Source organism: Myotis nattereri, assembly GCF_964212035.1.
Source record: "Myotis nattereri genome assembly, chromosome: 11".
NCBI lineage: Eukaryota > Metazoa > Chordata > Mammalia > Chiroptera > Vespertilionidae > Myotis > Myotis nattereri.
In genome coordinates, this window is record NC_138086.1 from 73,830,796 (window position 1) to 73,852,158 (window position 21,363).

At 39.9% G+C, this 21,363-nt stretch overlaps 1 protein-coding gene across 3 annotated transcripts in view; it reads left to right on the forward strand.

Moving 5' to 3' along the window:
* The window catches only part of SUGCT (succinyl-CoA:glutarate-CoA transferase), a 554,158-nt gene that overhangs the window by 21,006 nt on the left and 511,789 nt on the right, over positions 1 to 21,363 (forward strand). The gene's annotated exons all lie outside the window — the stretch shown is intronic.

Consider the following 21,363-nt stretch of genomic DNA (forward strand, 5'->3'; position numbering starts at 1 on the left):
GAGAGAGAAACATTGATGTGAGAGAAATATCGACTGGCTGCCTCCTGCACAGCCTGTACTGGGGTCGAGCCTGTAACCCTGGCATGTGCCCTAACCAGGAATCCAACCAGTGACCTTTTGGCTCATAGGGTGAAGCTCAACCAAGCCACTCGGCCAGGCAGAATTTTTTTCTTTAAATATCGCAGTCCAGTGGAAATGTTGAGGTCTAAAATATTAAAATAGGTAAAATATTATCTTTTGAATTGCCCCCTTACCATAAAAATACTGCATATGTGACAAATGCAAAATCTTATATGACAATAAGAATTTATTTCTCATTTCCCATGAATGTGGGCCAACTGGGATTCAGCTGATTTAAACTGATTTGATTTGGCTCCATATTGCAGTTTGGGGCCTGGTTTGCTGTACATGTCTCTTATACTCCTTGGATCGGTGGCTGCCAAATGCACGTCCTACTCCTAGTGAAAGGCAAGAGCACAAAGAGAACAAGCCCAGTCTCACAAGCAAGTTTGCAGCCTCTCCTCACGTAACATCTGCTAGTGTTCCTTTGGTCATGGAAAATCACATGACCAAGCCCAGGATCAATGGGCCATGAAATATATTCTACTCTTGTGGCAGGAACTACAAAGTCACATGACAAGGAGGTGGCTTCTGAGGAGGTGAAGACTGGGAATGCCAAGGCATTTTATCAATCACCTAGCCAAATAAAGTGCTAATCTATGTGGGAAGCCTCACACTTGCCCAAGTTCCACATCTATAACTAATGGTGGTTAGAGTCAGAAATTCTTCTGGGCCATGGCTTATGACGGGAGAATCTCTAAATTTTCTTCCCGTTCTCAGATCCTTTATTAACATTTTAGTGAGGCAAAGGACCTCGGATATAGGTAATATAATTCAGAAGTTTTCAGCTCAGGGGAAATTGGGGGTATCATATGCTTTTAAGTAACAGGTATGGGGTAATAAGGAGGTGATGAGGAGAGGCATGTGTAGTCTGAAAAAATACCTCTCATAATTCTGTAATTCCCTACATGCACATCTAACAATCATTAGAAGAACACCCATATAGTACTGTCTCCTTTATTTCCTGATAAAGAAACAGACCCAGAGCCGCTAAGGTACCTAAGTTCACACAGCTCTTTAATGGCAGATGGGTTTAAAACTCAGGCTTCTCGACTAAATGTATTAAGTGCCTCTATGCTTTTCATACTCAGACATATATCATTGTTAAGTGATGACATGGATTTTGTGATTACAAGACACTGAACAGCTGTAGTTGAGAATAATATATTTTTGCTCTTCTCTTTCATTGGTTGTTAGTCATATTTGTGATGGAGGAAATCATGAAAAAATGTGCTCATCAGGGAGTCTAAATTTCAACAGATTCTTTTAGAAGCAAAGGTCATTTATGAGTCATGAGTTTGTGTGTGTATATAAAGCAAGGGCCATCTCTCTTTTAAAAGTTTGGTATTCTTGGTAATCAGTGTTTGTTTTTTTATTTTTAAGTAAGACTGATTAGATCAGTCTAAAGTTGCACATGTTATGATTGGGATCCTAGACTTTCCTGATGTTTCCCAGTGGTATTGCTGTCTCGTCAGTGCTGTCCAAGCCCAAATAGTCTGTTCTCACTCCCATGTTGGCCTTACTGCTTATGTGAGCAATCTTAGAATGGTTAGGAGATTTACTCTAATGCATCCTGACTGTTGTGTGGTTGAGATTGCCTCGGGCTGTGAAATCTGGTCTGCAGGACAGAAATGCTAGACTGATCACAAAGGAGGAAGGACCCGATTATTTTTTATTAGCATGATCCCTCTGTCATTTTAGAGGAAGCTGAGTATGGACATTAGGGGGCAGTGTTTAAAAAGTTATAATTCACTAGGAATTTCATTTTGAGAGAACTTTAGGATTTTCTTTATGCCACTGGGTAGAGAGAATCTCTGAAAGGACCTATTTATACTTTTTAAAAAGTCTTTTTTTTTAAAAAGCCACCATTCTGTACCTCTCTATACTTTTAGAATTCTATCGATATTTTCCTTAACAATTTAAAGTTGTACCTTCTTTCCTTCGAATACTCTGAGCTTGTTATTAGTTATAAAAATGTAGCAGTATGACTTTGGTATACCACATTTAAAAATATTTCTTTCTTGTTAACTTCATTATTCTTTCTTTCCGGAAGGATAAATATTACATTATATTTTTGACTAGACTAATTTTATGGTAGGAACAGTACATATACCCTTTAATTATACCCCTCCCCCCCCCCTTTTTTTAAGGAAAGAAGTTTGGAAAGTGCCTTTTTGTTTTTTTGTGAATTTCCCAGTGGCATTTTCTTAATCTCTGTCCTTGAATGGACAGATTGCAGGGTTCTACTTGGTCTCATGAGGACCTCTTAGGGAAATGGAAGTGAGTTAATGGGTACCAAAAAGCCATTTTATCATTGGTGTAGGTGGAGCCCTGCATTGGAGCCTTCTGTGTGCTGAAGCTCAGTTGGTTGCTCTTTGTCTTAAAGGGAGCTTTATAGGATCCTCAGAGACCTCAGACTGAAGATTTTACCCTTCGGCCTCTCTTGTGTGTGTGTGTGTGTGTGTGTGTGTGTGTGTGTGTGTGTGTGTTCGTGTTCCTTATAAAGAGTCTATCTTTTCAGGTCACCTTATCTTATAAGCAGCCCTGATGGGTAAAACTCCCTTTAAATGAACTAGCTCTGCTCTCCTGATAGTCTGCTCGGCCCACAGGGAAAGCGCCCCTTCCGCTCCTTCACCATTGGAGGAAGTACAGTTCACTCCCAGATCTGTTAGTTCTGCAGCCTTTAACTGATGTAACCATCATCTCTTGCTTTTGACATAATTTTAAGCACATGTCAGGTCTTTGGTATCTCAGAACACAGGCTAAGATTTCAGATACTTTTTATGAAGTATCTCTCATATGGCTTGAAGTAAAGGGGAGGTAGTTTGCTCCTCCCCTATGACATAGTGAAACGACATTTCTTCCTCAGGAAATCCTTACTAAAAGTCTTATTTACCTTTCTACCTTTTCTTGTGTACTCACAAATGCATGATAAACTAAGGGCAGCAAAACAGATTTCATAGCATGACCTGCATTGTGTTCTGGCACTTAGGATATCTTCTGAGTTGGAAGCCTTAGCTGAAATTTATTTTGTTGAAGAAATATGTTTTTCAGATGGCAGAGTAAACCTGAGATAACCTGTCTTCAAAGTTTTTAGTATGAAGATATAATATTTCCCAAGATAAAAGTGTTTTGATTCATTTCCTATACATTGTCAGTTATTTAAACAAATGAAAAGGTCAAGTTTCTCCAGACATATAATTCTAAATAAATATATTTTTCCAATAGCAAACACCACTTTAAAGCCAATCCTGTCTTGTTCCTGGGATAAGGAACATTATTAAAGTTTTCTTTGGAAACTCCTTATGAAACTGTAGGATTAAGAAAATCTACTGGATTGGAACATAGACAAAATGAGTCCCCAAAATGATGGAGTGAGTACCACTTCATGTCATGATTTTATTCATTTGAATGTATGTTTGAACTATTCAAGTTCCAAGATACTTTGATTTTTCTTGATTGTTCAATAAAAGAGAAATCCAAGACCTGAAAAGGAGTTTGGTTTGTTTCTTCAATGCTTTCAAATTCCAGAAGCAAGACATAGCCTGGGCTAGGAATATGGTGGGAACCTAGAGTCAGCTGGTTTTACCTTTGGTCCCTGATTTCTAGTATGTGGATATAGTGGCTCCCAAGTTAAAGAACCTTTTGGGGACCAGAAGCCAGCAAGAGGGAAAAAGATGACAATGTTAGTTAATGTAAAAACAGTACTTATTTTAGAACCTTCACAAGTTAAATGTTTCATAGCGTGTGCCAGATAAACATGCCAAGACTTAACCACCATAGAAAAACTCTATTGTCAGAACTGAATTGTTTCTTCTTTTAGTAATAGGCCTGGGAAATAAATCATAAATTAAAGAAGCAATGCTAGATAAGAAGAAATGTCATACTTAAATAGGTGAAAAAAATAAATGTTAGATAAAATTTATATAACATTTATTTCAGGAATGCTAATGATTTTTTTCTATTTAGCATTAGTGCGATATAGCCTTCAGCCCATTATTTGAACCATAGTATCTTTTAAAAAATATATATATTTTTATTGATTTCAGAGAGGAAAGGCGAGGGAGAGAGAGAGATAGAAACATCAATGATGAGAGAGAATCATTGATGGGCTGCTTCCTGCACGCCCCGTACTGCGGATCGAGTCCACAGTCCAGGCCTGTGCCCTTGACCAGAATCGAACTCAGGATTCTCCAGTCCGCGGGCCCATGCTCTATCCATTGAGCCAAACTGGCTAGGGCGACTATTATTTACTTTTGATCTTTGTGATTAAAGATACTATGGTTCAGCCATAGTATCTTGACTAGTCAAAGAGTTTCATATGCCCTCCCTTCCTTCTTTCCTCCCTTCCTCCCTCTTCCCTCCCTCCCTCCCTCCCTTCCTTCCCTTCCTCCCTTCCCTCCTTCCTTCCTTTAAAAAAATCTTTATTGTTGCCAAAACCGGTTTGGCTCAGTGGATAGAGCGTCGGCTTGCGGACTGAAGGGTCCCGGGTTCGATACCGGTCAAGGGCATGTATCTGGGTTGCGGGCACATCTCCAGTGGGAGATGTGCAGGAGGCAGCTGATCGATGTTTCTCTCTCATCGATGTTTCTGACTCTCTGTCTCTCTTCCTTCCTCTCTGTAAAATATCAATAAAATATATTTAAAAAAAAAATCTTTATTGTTGAAAGTATTACATATATGTCCCCCTTTTCCCCCCAATAACCCCCTCCAGCCTGCTTCTACCCCCTGCCCCAGGCCTTCACCACCCTATTGTCTGTGTCCATGGGTTGATTACCTCCCATCTACCCACCCTCCCTCACCTTCCCTCCTAGATTCTGCACTCTGTTCCATGCTTCCATGTCTCTGGACCCACTCCATTTATTTCTTATCAAATGCAAATAATATTTAGAGATACCTGAAGGTTTGGCACTTCTATGCTATGAATGGTTCAGGATTTTGGAGCTGATATTTCTCCATTAGTAGGTAGAGGTAGATGCCTGAAGCCCACAGTTCACACTCTTAAGGAAATACCAGGTTATAATTACCTTTTGTAGGACAGAGATTATGGGTCTAAATTAAAGTTTTCTTACAGCTTTCATCCACAGGAGAAAGCCCGTTTTACTTTCCTTACTTGTTTTGGGAAACCCGGGTGTTCTAAAAAGGATTTTAATGTTTTATTTTTCATTTTGTCTTGTTGCAGATGTATAGATAGTTTACAAGAAAGCATGAAGGATCATGCCTGGCTCGTACCCTTTTTATGTAAGAAGGAAAAAGGGATTACAGGGCAGCTAGGAGGTTAGGCCACATGCAAGGATATTCCTGGTGGAGTTTCCTTTCCATGCTGACTGTCCACTGGGATGCTGGTATTTCCTCTCTCTCAATATTAGATTGAATGGTAAATTGTGTATAGAATCTGTTTCTGAATTTAGCGGAGGTTTGTTGCACCAAGGTTTTTAGTCTCTTGCTTTAACTAACTGATACTATTATTAGGCTCCTGCCACAGACACTGTGTGGGGTCTGCCCTCCCTCCTGCCAAACCCCCCCCCCCACCATGAATTGCTTCCAGAATTATTCTTGTCTCCACCCTGCTCATAGTGCATTTTCTTAGTTATCAAAGCATCCCAGCATGCTGTGCATGCCTTCAAATCCTCATTTAATTTCTCCTCTGGTGTGAACTAGAAACTGGTAGTCTATAAATGGCTGTGGAAACAGGAAAGTGAATGGGCTGATGGAGGACCTAAATTCTGGTTCTGGAAAATTGGTGTGTGTGTGTGTGTGTTTACATGCAGTTTATGGATTCTAGAATTAATGACTGTACCAGGCTACTCCTATAAAATCTTGCATTTGTGGCCTGTCCCAAATAGCTTCTATTTTTTATATATTTAAGGCCCGTCACCTATGACAAAGTGCGGGGGGTTCCCATATAGGTGCTGCTCCTAAGTGGGACATGCACAGGTCGTCTGGACCATCCGCTTGAGGCTTGTGCCAATACCTTCTGGTCAGATACTTTCACAGAGACAGCACCGAGATCTGAGCCGAGCCTGAGAAATTACACACAGACAAACAGGTTAGATGCAAGCACACAGGGGGTTTATTTACCAGTTCCTGATGGGTCTCAGACGCTGGGAAGGATCCACCCGGCGATGCTCGCTGATACGCACAAAGGGGTAGACGGCGCCGTTGGCTGCTGGCTCTTTCGTCGACGGTTAATTGGGCAGAGTTTCGTGCTGGGAACCGAGATGTGAGCACACACAGGTCCTCACGCTCTGTCGACAGGAGAGCTGTGTGCTGCTGGGTCAATCAGACTGTCTGGTATATACCCCTCTGTAGGCGTGGTCTTTGTTGGTGTGTGTGTTATCAGCGGCTGCCATATGTGGATCCACCCGGGGTCTGCTAATCTATGGGTGTGTACAGGCTTTGGGCATTCCCATCAGATAGGTTGTTTACCAGTACTAGTGGGGTTACAAGGGTGCATTCCTGGGTCTCACACAGTATTCCTATATCTAACATTAGGTACTATAATCTACACTAATAAAAGAGAAACATGGTAATTGGCGTACGACCGCTACCCTTTTCATTGGCTAATCAGCGAGATATGCAAATTAACTGTCAGCCAAGATGGCAGCCGGCAGCCAGGCAGCTTGAAACTAACATGAGGCTTGGTTGCCTCAGTGAAGGAGGAAACCAACGTTCCCCGCCTGGGGCTGCAGGCCTCTGAGCTGGCAGTTTGAAACATTTTAACAAGTACCGCGGGACTTCAGCCAGCAGGATGGCAACATTGTAAGCAAAGGCCAGAAACCTAAGAGCTGGAGCCAAGCCTCAAGCTAAAGCTGGCCCAGAATAAAAAAAAGAAAAAAGAAAAAAAGGAGCAGTTGGGAGCTTCAGTCACCCCCAGCCTGAAAACAGCCCTCGCCCCTCACCCAGACTGGCCAGGCACCCCAGTGGGGACCCCTACTCTGAAGGGCGTGTGACCAGCTGCAAACAGCCATCATCCCCTCACCCAGGCTGGCCAGGCACCCCAGTGAGGACCCCCACCCTGATCCAGGACACCCTTCAGGGCAAACCAGCCGGCACCCACCCATGCACCAGGCCTCTACCCTATGTAGTAAAAGGGTAATATGCCTCCCAGCACCAGGATCAGCGGAGCCATGAGGCCTCCCGGCACCGGGATCAGCGTGACAGGGGGCAGCACCCAAACCCCCTGATCGCCCTGCAGCTCTGTGTGTGACAGGGGGCGGGGCCACAACCTCCCTATCCACCCTGCTCTGTTCGTGACAGGGGAAGGCACCCCAACCCCCTGATCAGCCCTGCTCTGTGCCTGATAGGGGAGAGCTCCCCCCCCCGCCCCCCCCGCCACGGGCCCTGCTCTGTGTGTGACGGGGAAGAGCCATAACCTCCCCATCGGCCCTGCCCTGAGTGTGAGAGTGGCGGTGCCCCAACCCCCTGATTGGCCCTGCTCTGTGCATGACAATGTACAGAGCCCCAACCCCCATGATGGGCCCTGCTCTGTGCATGACAGGGGGTGGTGCCGCAACCTCCCCATCGACCCTGCCTTGAGTGTGACAGGGGACGGTGCCCCAACCCCCCAATCGGCCCTACCCTGAGCGTGACTGAGGGTGGCATCACAACCTCCCAATCTCCCTGCTCTGTGCATGACAGGGGGCGGTGCCCCAACTCCCCAATCGGCCCTGCTCTGAGCCCGACCAGGGGCTGCACCTAGGGATTGGGCCTGCCCTCTGCCACCCGGGAGCAGGCCTAAGCCAGCAGGTCGTTATCTCCCAAGGGGTCCCAGACTGTGAGAGGGCACAGGCCGGGCTGAGGGACCCCCCCTCCTCCCCGAGTGCACAAATTTTTGTGCACCAGGCCTCTAGTAATTACTATAACAGTCCACACAGGGTTACATGCTTTAAGTCTTACATTCTAAGGTCCTAACATTAAGTGCCATAATGATTACTATACCATAACATTATGATTACTATAACATGGCCAGAGATGTTTAGCTATTTGCCACTAATCCTTATAGAAAAAAAATAGCTTAACAAACTGTCACTAGTGTCCCTTGAGTCTTGCATGGTTAGGGACTTATATTCCAAGAACAATTTACACAATTAAAAAAAAAACACACGTGAAAGCAAGAGTTGCTCTGTTAAATTATTTTATTTTACTCTTTGGGGTACTATGTATATAAACTACTTTATAGCAGTTATGTTTTTATTAAATAATGGAAGCCTGGCTCCTAATGCTCCAAATGAGAGGAAAAAAGGGTGTTAGAATTAGCTATCATCATGATCAGTCATCTCAATTGTAAGAGTCTGGTCACCTTGTCTCTTAGGGATGTAGTCACGGGGCTGGCTCCATGGAAATTTTCCATGAATGAACCTCTCTTCACCAGGTGTGCTGATAGTAGGGTGATGATTCCATTCTTTGTATGTTTCAAACAAACATCTAATAGGTACAATAAGACAAAAATTAAAAAAATTAAAAACTCATCAGCAAGAGCTGAAAAAAAAAAAGCAACCAGTGCAGGTAATACCTTAACATAGAAATTAAAAGGGACTTTGTTAAAAAAAATATCTTTGACCCCCCAAATCTCTGAAAATCTTTCCTTAGAATTCTAAATATTTTGCTAATTGCCATATAAAAAGTATCAATTAACTAATTAGGGCCTGGTAAAGCTATGGCAGTCTATCCTAATCTCTAGCCTGTATGATTCTGATTCAGAATAGAACACATGATTTATCATTCAAGAATGTGCTTAATCCTTTGCACCAATTGTGCTTTTGGTGGAAATTGTCCACTAAACATGGAATGTGATGTTATCTTCCCTTTAAGTGATTTTCCCCTCTCCCTCATCCTCCCCCAGTTTTTTTATGTTTATTACATGCCTCTGTAGGTATTTTGATGGGATGTTGAGAGAAAGCATACAGGGATTGCTGTCTGCTGCCATGTTAACCCAGAAATTAGAAGGACCACTTTTGCTACATTTCCTGATATTTCGTCTGGCTCTAATGATATTCCCAGAGTGTTACAGATATTTATGTACCTCTGGTGCAAAGTTAGTATTAATTAAAAACATAAAGCTGGCTTTGTAACCTGACTGTATCGGGGGAAACTTGGTATTGGTACATGATTTTGTGATAAGTCTGTTACCAAGTATTTTCAGGCCATGAGACCATCAGACCAAGTGATAGTCCCTGAGCGATGATGGAGGAGTGTATTGCTTAGTCTAAACTGTGTGGAGATGACAAAAGCTGAACATCTCTAATCACTTTGTCAAGCCCATTGAATTTAGGTCTGCAACAGAAACCACTCTCTGTGCATTGGCTTTTCATGCACTTAGGAAGTTTTCGATTTCTGGTAAAATTCGACAAATGAATAGAAATAACGTTTTCAACAAAATAATGCCAGCTTCACCTTAGTTTTTTTTTATTCTTAGAAAAACACATGGTAGCCTTGGCCGGTGTGGCTTCGTTGGCTGAGCATCGATCGTCCCATGCACCAAAAGGTCACTCCAGTTTGATTCCTAATCAGGGTACATGCCCAGGTTGCGGGTTTGGTCCCTGGTTGATGTTTCTCTCTCACATAGACGTTTCTCTCTCTCTAAAATAAATAAAAACACTTAAAAAAAGAAAAGCATGGTAAATTCTCAATTATTTATTTTTGGATTAGCTACAGAAAAATTTTGAACCTGGCCCAATTCCCCCAGATACAAAATGTGTGTTTTTTTTAAAATTCTTAGTTTATTAATCCTCTAATGAAGGATCGGTATAAGCACCACAGTAAAGTCACTGAAAAATCTTTGCTCCTTTTTTTTTTGCTAGCATCAACCTTGACCTTTGCAGTCCCCTGATTTTCTTCATTCTGATCTTACGTTCTTTTCACTGTTTTTTTCTTTAATTTTTTTTTTTATTGTTTAAAGTATTACATATAGTATTACATATGTCTCCTTTTCCCCCCATTGACCTCTCCCTGGCCACCCCCACTCCCCACATATACCCTCACACCCCTAGTGTGTGTGTCCATCGGTTATGCTTATATGCATGCATACAAGTCCTTTGGTTGATCTCCCTGCCTTACCCCCACCCTCCCCTACCTTCCCTCTGAGGTTAGAGCATCTGATCGATGCTTTTCTGTCTCTGGATCTGTTTTTGTTCATCAGTTTATGTTGTTCATTATATTCCACAAATGAGTGAGATCATGTGATATTTATCTTTCTCTGACTAACTTATTTCGCTTAGCATAATGCTCTCCAGGTCCATCCATGCTGTTGCAAATGGTAGGAGATCCTTCCTTTTTACAGCAGCATAGTATTCCATTGTGTAGATGTACCACAGGTTTTTAATCCACTCATCTGCTGATGAGCACTTAGGTTGTTTCCAAGTTTTGCTACTGTAAATTGTGCTGCTATGAACATAGGGGAGTATATGTCCTTTCTGATTGGTGTTTCTGATTTCTTGGGTTATAGTCCTAGAAGTGGGATCACTGGGTCAAATGGGGGTTCCATTTTTAATTTTTTGAGGAAACTCCATACTGTTCTCCACAGTGGCTGCACCAGTCTGCATTCCCACCAGCAGTGCATGAGGGTTCCTTTTTCTCCACATCCTCGCCAGCATTTGTCTCGTTTTTTGATTTGTTGATGGTAGCCATTCTGACAGGTGTGAGATGGCATCTCATTGTCATTTTGATTTACATCTGATTAGTGACTTTGAGCATGTTTTCATATGTCTCTTGGCCTTATTGTTTTTTTTCTGGAGGTCTTCTCAGACAGGCCATGTCTTATAAGTCTGTTTGGGTTCATTTGTTTGGTTAATCCACGGAATCATAAGTCATGCCAAAGCTAGTTGTCTTGCCACCACCAAGATGGGTTCCGAATCCAACTACAAAGATGACATCAGCTGTGGTCTTAAGACATCTTGGCTAGTTTCTCCGGAGTTTCTGTCATAGGTACTGTTGCCTTCCCAGGGTGAAGGACATCAGTGACCATTTGTTTCTGCTGAAGTCGTCTGTTGGTCATGATCTTCCTGGTCTGAATAGTTACTGTGTCATTCATGATGGTGGTCAGTTTTCAAGCAGCCAGGGGTGAAAAGAGCTTTTTTTTTTTTTTTTTTTTAAATAGTTCTTAGATGAAATGTTTTGAATTATTTTCCTTTGCCATTGTTTGGATTGTGGAAAAAAATGTAAATTTATCTTAATACTTGTTTAGCTGAAAAAATGAGGGAGATAAGTATATTAAAAGAAATCCACGTTTTTATAATGAAGATACACTGAATGGACAACTTTTGTTTTGGTTTTTGGAGTCAGTGTCTTCACCATCAGTAGAGATACCAAAGACATAAGTATGGTTAGATCTTCTCTTAGGATTTATCACATTCTTAGCAAAAAAAAAAAAAAAAAAAAAAAAGCAGTTTTTATCACTTTGTATTGGTAAATGTACTTTGTAATAATTAATTGATATCTAATTATAAAATAAACCAGATGTTTACATTAGCTATGTTTTAAAAAAATATTTTTATTGATAACTGGAATTTATTTGATATCTTTCTTACTTAGGTTCCTTTTGTTTCATTAATCTCTATTAAATAAAGTTGGTGATATTACTTAACTAAATATTTTTCTCTTGGCAATGGAATAAGGCTAAAGGTGATTCTTGTTAATGTATCAGTCAACTGAGTTATTCATTTATCTGAATTTAATTTGAGATGATATTTAGTCTCTGTAAAGAGATTAGTACTGAACATTTTTGTGTTTTTTGCCCAAAATGTCCTTTCGCAGGCTGACGTAGTGCTGCTATTTAGAGTGTGGGAATCTTACTATCAGGAATTGGTTTTATGTGAGAGTCTGGCTGGATTTTTATTTTCTTTTCTACTCATAGAGTGTGTTTAATATTTCTGTCACTTATAATTTGATTTTGTTCCTGAAAATGATAAATAGATAACAGTGGTAATTCTCTTTATTATTTAATGATTTTAAGGGGCATCCCAAAACGTGAGCTTCATTTGTATTATAGAAAATGTTGACTCTTGGGATATAGACGTAACTGCTGATATAGTTTCTTTTTAATAGATTCTATGAAAATATATTTGAATTTTTAATTTGAGGGAAAATTCTCCAATTAATTTTCATGTATCAGTATGGATGATAATATTTTTTCCCCTCCTTATTTGAATAAATTTTCTGGGATTTAGGATATTCTTTCTCTCGCTTTCTCTCTCTCTCTCTCTCTCTCTGTGTATATACATTACTGTGGGTGTAGTTAAAGTCACTTTAAGCATGATTTCAGAGCCTTTGCAATTGTAGACTCCATTTGGATGATGATAGTTTTAAAGGCTTTTCATTTTTTTCTTTAAAAGAACTGCATCTTACAGGCAAGATGGTGTCTTGATACTCAATTCCTGTCAATCTTGGGAAAACATTTATCTTTATAATTTATGTGAAGAATATCATAGGCATGCACGAAATGGTATAAATAAAAAAATATGTAGTAGTACAGGTAATAAGTGTTTAAGTTCCTACTGTCTGCTTAGTGTTATGCTAACTAGTTGGGGAAAATGAAACACATACATAAGAAACAATTGTCGCCTGGCCAGCATGGCTCAGTGGTTGAGCATTGACCTATGAACCGGGAGGTCACGGTTCGATTCCTGGTCAGGGCACATGCCCTAGTTTTGGGCTCAGTCCCCAGTGTGGGGTGTCCAGGGTGCAGCCGATAAATGACTCTCTCTCATCATTGATGTTTCTATCTCTCTCCCTCTCCCTTTCTCTCTGAAATCAATAAAAATATATTAAAAAAAGAAACAATTGTCAAACAAAACATACTTTTATATATTGGCACCATCAAGTTGGGTGTCATAACATAAAATGGTAATTGTGAGATAATGATATATCATCAGTGTAAAGATTTTTTTTTTGGCTTGGTATGCTTTTGCTGCATTGATGTATACTACTTAACTCACAAATTTATTTACCTTCTCTGACTAGGAATACATACTTAATAGTATTATATTTTGCTGCCTCTCTGGGATAGAGATTGAGGGATCTAATTTGAAAGGTTATTGAGGTAGCAAACCAAATTAATCACATTTTTGGTCTTTGGACAATGTATGAACTACTGATATTCATGGAAAATACTTTATTAACGTGGTTACATAGTAATGAGTGTCAACACGTCAATAACTACCTATAGAATTATGGTACATAGATGTGTGACCTTGGGTAGGGTACTTAGTTTCTCAAAACCTCATTTTTCTCAGTAGTAATTAAAATAGGGTAATAAAATTTACCTCCTTTAGTTCTTATGGGGCTGAAATGAGATTATACCCAGCAAGCACCAGCATAGTTCCTGAAACATAGCAAGTGCTCGGTACATGTTAACTATTATTATTACTATTATTACCCCTAAATTACCTTTGTTAGTTGGCTTTATGGAGTTCTTGGGTTAAGTGCTAGTTTTGATTGTTTAGCAGGTTTGCAGGGATGTGTCTTGTTGTATTGAAATTAACAGGAATCTCATTAGAATCCTGCTACGGTGTGTAATCTTGTAGAAAGGTGCATATCTTACAGGTTAGAAATGCTGTATTTTTACCCCGAGGGAGAAAGAAATAGAACATACCAAAATGAGGCAAGACTGTGAGAATCCTAATTGTTGTGCATATGACAGAAGTACAAACCCTAATAAATGGAAGGTCTGATTGTGGGAAAACTATAAAAGGAATAGGAAGGTTTTTTTACAATGCCAACAGGAAAGCTGAGCGACAGACCATAAGAATGTGCAACTTTGGCCCATTTGCTGAACACATCCCATGTAATTGTCACAGTGGAGGAAAGAGGCTGAAGGGAAATATCTACAAAACAAAGCAGACAAATGAAAAAATAAAACACTTATTAGAGAACTGGCTCTTTAATATGTTTCTGAATTAATCCTATAAAGTAGAAGAGATAGGAGATTCTTCAGAATAGAATAGAACTCTCCTGTTCACATGGAGAGCAAGACTTGGAAACTGAAAACTGGAGTGTGAGCCATGGTTTTGCTGTTGATGGGCTTTACGGCTTTGGACAAGTCCCTTAACCTGTCTAGGCTTTAGTTTTCTCATCTGAAAAGCAAGAATTTTTGCCCTAAACCCATTCAGTTATAATATTCCTTGTATGTCGTTCTTAAGTTTATTTATTTTTTGACATTTTATTGTGGAAAATTTTAAAATCACATTAAAGTAGATAGAATAGTTTAATGGCTCTTGGCACATATAACCCAGCTCAATAATGACCACAGCCAATCTTATTTTGTTTACAAAGCCACCTCTTTTCCATCTCTCTAGTGTTTTAAAAGCAAATTTTATATATTTTCATTTCTAAATATTTCAGAATATATCTGAAAGAACTCTTTTTAAAGCATAAATATCCAATGTTATCACACGAAAATAAAAAATAACTGTAATTTGTTAACATTATGAAATATGTAGTTGGTTTTCAGATTTTCCCACTTCTCTTGCTCATTCTTTTTACAATTTGTTAATTTGAATTGGGATCCAAATTAAATCCAATTATTTCAGTTGATTGATATGTTTCTTAAATCTTTAATTTTTAATTCCTCCTCAATCTCTTTCTTTCTTACAGTTTATTTGTTGGGAAGTTTGAGTTTTGCTGCTTACATTCCCATGTTGTTTAACTTTTTATTGTTCTTTATAAATTGACACATTTGTGGGCTTGCTCAGATTTAAACATTTTTGGGGGGTCAAGAATATTTTATAGAAGGAAGTTTGTAGTTCCAGCAGGAGGAACATAAGGTCTAGCTGTTGATGTTTTGTGATGTTAACAGCCATTGATGATGATTGCCTAGATCTATTATTCATTAGGAGCTACACAATGAAGCTATCCTACTTCTGCCATTTCTTCTTCATATATTGGTTGGAAAGTTTCTATAAAGGGAATCTTCTCCTCATCAACTATTTGATTACCCTGAAGTATAGTTCATTTAGTAAAGGCAGGGTAGATGTGAATTCATTCCACTTACCAATTGTCATGATAATGAATTTATTCCCTAGTATCCTCCAAGGGTGACTTATGATTTAAAAAAATCATTATAAACTCACACATTTTAACAAATTTGATGTGTTTCAGTCCATTGAAGCTATTGTCATTATTGATACTCAAACTATTTCATCTTTGGCCAGTAGGGGCCTTTTTAAGATGGCTTCTGCATCCTTTTGATGATCAATAGTCTTTGATTATTGGTATAACAAGATATTCTAGGTGTACTTTGTATATTTCCTGCCCCATCCTGGAATCAACTATTTCCCAAGGGAATCTTAATTCCTTTTTTTTTTTGGGGGGGGGGGTTAATTTTATTTTATTATTTTTTTATGATTCTTTATTGTTGAAAGTATTACATATGTTCCCCTTTTCCCCCATTGACCCCTCCAGTCCTTCCTACCCCCCCTAATTCCTTTTAGTGAGAAATGGTATTTAGGGACCACAATCTGGATGTTAGGGATGCTCATTGCTAGTGGGTTAGTCTTTGCTTCAAGGCCTTTTCAGTAGACAGATAAGAAAATAAATATATTTACAAAATTAAATGCATCATGAGTTTATAATTTATCATTTTAATTCAGAAACAATCTACATACCAGAAAATGAGCAGAAACAGAATCCAGACACTTGTATACATTTTGAAAGATTCTATTCTTTGTTGTCAAATATTTTATTGCCTTCTGTTCTCCTTTTATGTAAAAATATATTGTTGGAGTTTCTCTAGCTGCTGACATGTTGATATCGCCATGATATCAACTTCAGACAAACCTGTTTTGTTTTTTAATTTATTACCAAGATAGGTCCTAGTCTTCTTGAAACCTCCTTTCTTGTTCTTAGGAGCCCATTATCGACGAGGTCTTTATCTTGAGTTCTTTGTTTACAAGACAGACCAGGAGGGGGGGTGATAAGTAAAATGGAGTGTACGGAGGCCCAGAGGAATGGAAGAGCCTTGTATATGTGGAGAACAGTGAACTAAGTGTGTGATGTTTTAGAGGAGTGGCAGGAGATGACAGATGGAGTGGTGAGGGGCCAGGCACAGGTGACTCAGTGTGTCATACTAAGAAATTATCATTGTATCCTGTAGGCAACTTAATAAAAATTTAATAAGGGAAATGACTTGATCAGAATGACATATTCAGAAGGCATTTATAGCCGGGTGAAGAATAAACTGAGGTGAGGGACCAGGTTGTAAGCTATAAAAGGGCATAATGTTTTAAATCGATTTGTGAGTTATCTGGCAGATCAACTAATAATGAATTAGTGATTAATTGGTTATGGACACAAACTGAAGGAAAACTGTCCAGGATGACTCTTAGGGTTTTGGATTTTGGCAGATGTGTGGGCGATGATTCGTTCAGTAAAACAGTAAATGTGGAAAATGACTGGTCTGGGTTGGTGGCATGTGAGTGTGACTGAGGTGGCATATGAGTCTGTTTGGGGCATCTTCAACTTGAGCTACCTTGGACTTTTGGTAGAGATATCCACACTTGCACAAAAAAATATTTCTGTGTTTACAGGCCCAGACTTGGGTTAAAATCCTAGTCCTGCTACTTCCTATTAGTGTGACCTTAGACAGGGCACTTAACCTTCCAAGACTCAGCTTTTATAATGATAAAAAAGGGATAACGGTACCTAACTCATAGGGTTGTTGTGTGAATTAAATGATCTAGTGGACAAACATTTAATAGAGTGCTAATACATGATAACTCAATAAATATTGTTATCATTCTAGATATGGGTGCTTCTAATATCTTGTTTGGGCCATGGTATGGATGAGATGCACAGAGAATGAAAAGAGAGGGGACCAGATATGGCAGTGATGGCGAACCTATGACATGCATGTCAGAGGTGACACGCGAACTCATTTTTTTGGTTGATTTTTCTTTGTTAAATGGCATTTAAATATATAAAGTAAATATCAAAAATATGTCTTTGTTTTACTATGGTTGCAAATATCAAAAAATTTCTATATGTGACACGGCACCAGAGTTAAGTTAGGGTTTTTCAAAATGCTGACACGCCGAGCTCAAAAGGTTCGCTATCATTGAGATATGATCTACTAGGGTGTGTGAACAGTTGAACCTGGGAAATTTAGTTGTCTGGACCTTCTTACTCTGTCCTCTACCCTAAACAGGTTATTCCAGGTATTACTGGAGGAAGTACAGTTTAATCTTTGCCTTCTAGCCAAAGAATAAGTGTTAAGTTAGATAAGTATTAAGTAAGATAAGTGTTGTTTCTATTTCCTAAGCTCATTTATTCACATTTATTTATTCACACATTTACTGAGATACCTGTAGACATTGTAGGTGCTGAAAAGATATGGCAGAGAACTGACACTTGTCACAGCTCTCATGGTGCTTGCTTCTAAAGGAGAGGCAGTTGTTCATCAAAAAATAAAAAATATCAGGGAGTGATAATTGCTATAGAAAGAATGAAAATATGATAAAATGTCAGAGTTCCTAGGAGTTTCTTTTCTTTTTTTTTTAATTAAATCTTTATTGTTCAGATTATTACATTTGTTCCTCTTTTTTTCCCCCCATAACTCCCTTCCTCCCAGTTCCTGCCCCACCCTCCGCCCTCACTCCCCACCCACTGTCCTCATCCATAGGTGCACGATTTTTGTCCAGTCTCTTCCCGCATCTCCCACACCCCTTTCCCCCCCAAGAATAGTCAGTCCATTCCCTTTCTATGTCCCTGATTCTGTTATAATCAACAGTTCATTCTGTTCATCAGATTATTTATTCACTTGATTCTTAGATTCACTTGTTGATAGATGCATATTTGTTGTTCATAATTTGTATCTTTACCTTTTTCTTCCTCTTCCTCTTCTTAAAGGATACCTTTTAGCATTTCATATAATCCTGGTTTGGTGGTGATGAACTCCTTTAGCTTTTCCTTATCTGTGAAGCTCTTTATCTGACCCTCAGTTCTGAATGATAGCTTTGCTGGATAAAGTAATCTTGGTTGTAGGTTCTTGGTATTCATCACTTTGAATATTTCTTGCCACTCCCTTCTGGCCTGCAAAGTTTCTGTTGAGAAATCAGCTGACAGTCGTATGGGTATTCCCTTGTAGGTAACTGAGTTTCTTTCTCTTGCTGTTTTTAAGATTCTCTCTTTATCTTTTGCTCTTGGCATTTTAATGATGATGTGTCTTGGTGTGGTCCTCTTTGGATTCCTTTTGTTTGGGGTTCTCCGCGCTTCTTGGACCTGTAAGTCCATTTCTTTCACCAGGTGGGGGAAGTTTTCTGTCATTATTTCTTCAAATAGGTTTTCAATATCTTGCTCTCTCTCATCTTCTGGCACCTCTATAATTCTGATGTTGGTACGCCTGAAGCTGTCCCAGAGGCTCCTTACACTATCCTCGCATTTTTGGATTCTTTTTTCATTTTGCTTTTCTGGTTGGGTGCTTTTTGCTTCCTCGCATTTCAAATCATTGACTTGATTCTTGCGCTCCTCTGGTCTGCTGTCGGGAGTCTGTATAATATTCGTTATTTCAGTCCGTGTATGCTTAATTTCTAGTTGGTTCCCCAATATAACATCGAGGGTCTCATTAGTTTTCTTGTAGATCTCATTAAGTTTATCGGCGGCTTCTAAACAGTTCTTGAGAGACCTTAAAAGTGTGGTTCTGAACTCTATATCTTCCATTGACAATTTTGTCCTGTTTCTTTGTCTCCGCATTTTGTTATGCTTCCTTGGTGCACCCCCTAGTGGTCTTTGTGTGCAGTCTTGTAGTTAATACCAGGGAGGGTTTGACCTCCAGGCCAAGTGGCTATGAGAATCAGCTGTTTCTGCAGTGAGAGAACTTCTGTCCTCTAGGGAGGTGCTAATCTAGCCTTTGCCTGAGGCTATCCAGCAAATGCCTCTGTGCAGGGCTTGGGCGGGGTGGGTCGCACAGGATCAACAGGGTGGGCCGGAGAGAGCAGTTATGGCGGCTCTCAGTCCTGTCCCCAGGGGCTCTGCCTCTCTGAGTCCCAGCACCCGCTGCAAACCTCGGAGAGAAAGCTGCACTCACTCTGACCGAAGCCAGACAGTCCCGCTTCTCCCGTTTGAGTCTGGGTCCCTAAAGACTCGCCTGTATCTGGAGCTCAGAGTCTGCGACTCCCTCCCGATTGAAAATGCCAACCGTGCCCTTCGCCGCCAGCCCGCTCCGAGCACTCCGCACCTCAGAATTTGACTTCAGCACTGCGCCTCCTCTGAGTGTCCGTATGCGTTTCTCTTTCCTCCTAGTTGTAGGACTTCCACTCAGCCAGCGTTCCTGTGGTTCTGGGTGATGTCCCTTCCGTTTTTTGGTTTCACTTTTGAAGTAGTTGTTCAAAGCAGCAAACTCCGGCGTTAACCTATGCCGCCATCTTGGTTGTCCAGGAGTTTATTTTCAATTGGGCGGGCAGGAAGGCCTCTTTGTGGATGATATATTTAAGATCAGTAGTAGCCAGCCATGTGAAGAGTAGAAGAAAAAAAAACATTCTAGGTAGTGCAAATGCCTCAGGAAGGGATAAGCTGTTGGGATAAGTCATGAAGGACTCTAAGACAGGAATAAGTAGTTCAGATTTACTCTAGGTGACTTGGAAAAGCCCCTAGAAAGCTTTAGGCAGGAAAGTAGTGCACTCTGATTTACGTTTTAGGAAGATCACTGTGATCAGAAGAGGCAAGTATGAGGTAGAGCAGGAGGCTAATGAAATAGTCTAGATGGAACCTTACTTATTTTGTCCTCCTATTTTTGGGCCGAAGCCCCATTCTGAAGCTCCTAGTTGGATGGAAGTCTCAAAGGTGTCCTTGAATTGATCCCCCGCAGGCGAATTGTGCTGATAATCTAGGTGCTGTGGGCCTGGAGAAGATAGAAAACAAGCAGTGATTACCAACTGAGGGTCTTTAACCAGTTTTTTAGCTATGGGTTCATGAATGGGGTTATAGGAGTGTAAGCATGTTCCATTACTTTTTTTCTAGGAAGAATTTATAGCTTCTTACCAGTTTGTCAGAGGGACCTTTGACCTCTAAAAGATTAACCTATGATAGGCAGAGTGTTGAGAGCTGTGGGAGGAGGTGTCATAGGCGGTATAGAAAACAAAAACACCAATGAAGCATTTGCTTTTTAATAGCTCATAAGTTAAGGAGACAACCCAGGTAGACACAAGAAAAATGAGTGAAACCAGAAGTGGGCAGGCCACATCATCTGGTCTTCAGGCAAATGAAAAGATAAAATATCTTTGTCTGGCTGGCATGGCTCAGTGGTTGAGCATCAACCAATGAACCAGGAGGTCATCGTTTGATTCCTGGTCAGGGCACATGCCCAGGTTGTGGGCTTGATCCTCAGTGTGGGGCATATAGGAGGCAGCCAATCAATGATTCTCTCTCATCATTGATGTTTCTATCTCTCTCTCTGAAATTAATAAAGATATATTAAAAAAAGATAAAATATCTTTTCCCTTTAGCTTCCTCCCCTTGCATTTTTACTTATAAAGTCCGGAAATGCAAGTTTTGCTCTGTATTAAATGTTCATAGAAACCACAAGATGGCGAGGTTGCTCCTTAAAATGAATGTGAGCACCTGAGGGATTGGAATGGGGTTGGGGAGGAAGGAGAGAGAGAGAGAGAGAGAGAGAGAGAAAGAGAAGGGGGAGAATCGATAAGGAAGAGGCAGGAGAGAGAGAAGGAGTTAGGGAAGGAGAAGGGAGAGGGAGAAGGAAAGGGAGAGAGGAGAGGGGTATATAGCAGGGGAGAGAGGAGAGGGGAGAGGGGAGAGGGAGAGGTGTTTCTCTCTAATTTTCCATAACCTCTTTAGTTTTCCTTATCTTCTTACTTGATTATAAAATAGAACTGACATGCTTAAATTTTTACTCTTTAATTTTGATTATAGTTGTTTTTGGAATTGTAAAGTTTACAATTAAAAAAGAACTATCTGGCTCCCATGCTTACCATTTTTTCAGCTCTTTATTAAATTATTAATAAATAATTCAGTCCTCACATTGCCAACAGAGTGATCTTTGCAAACTACCATTTTGATAATGTCAGTACTCTGCTTTAAAATTTTCTATTTCTTGTCATAAATATATGTTGATAGTACTGGTAGTTAAGGTAAGTATAATGCAAAAAGATAGAATAATTTTTGATTCATAGTACAAAAATATGTAAATATATTTTATTATTATCTTCTTTTCTAAAATGAACAAGTACAAAAACTTTCCATTTTAATGGGTTATTAAACAACATAATTACAACAACACTTAAACTATTTATTCTC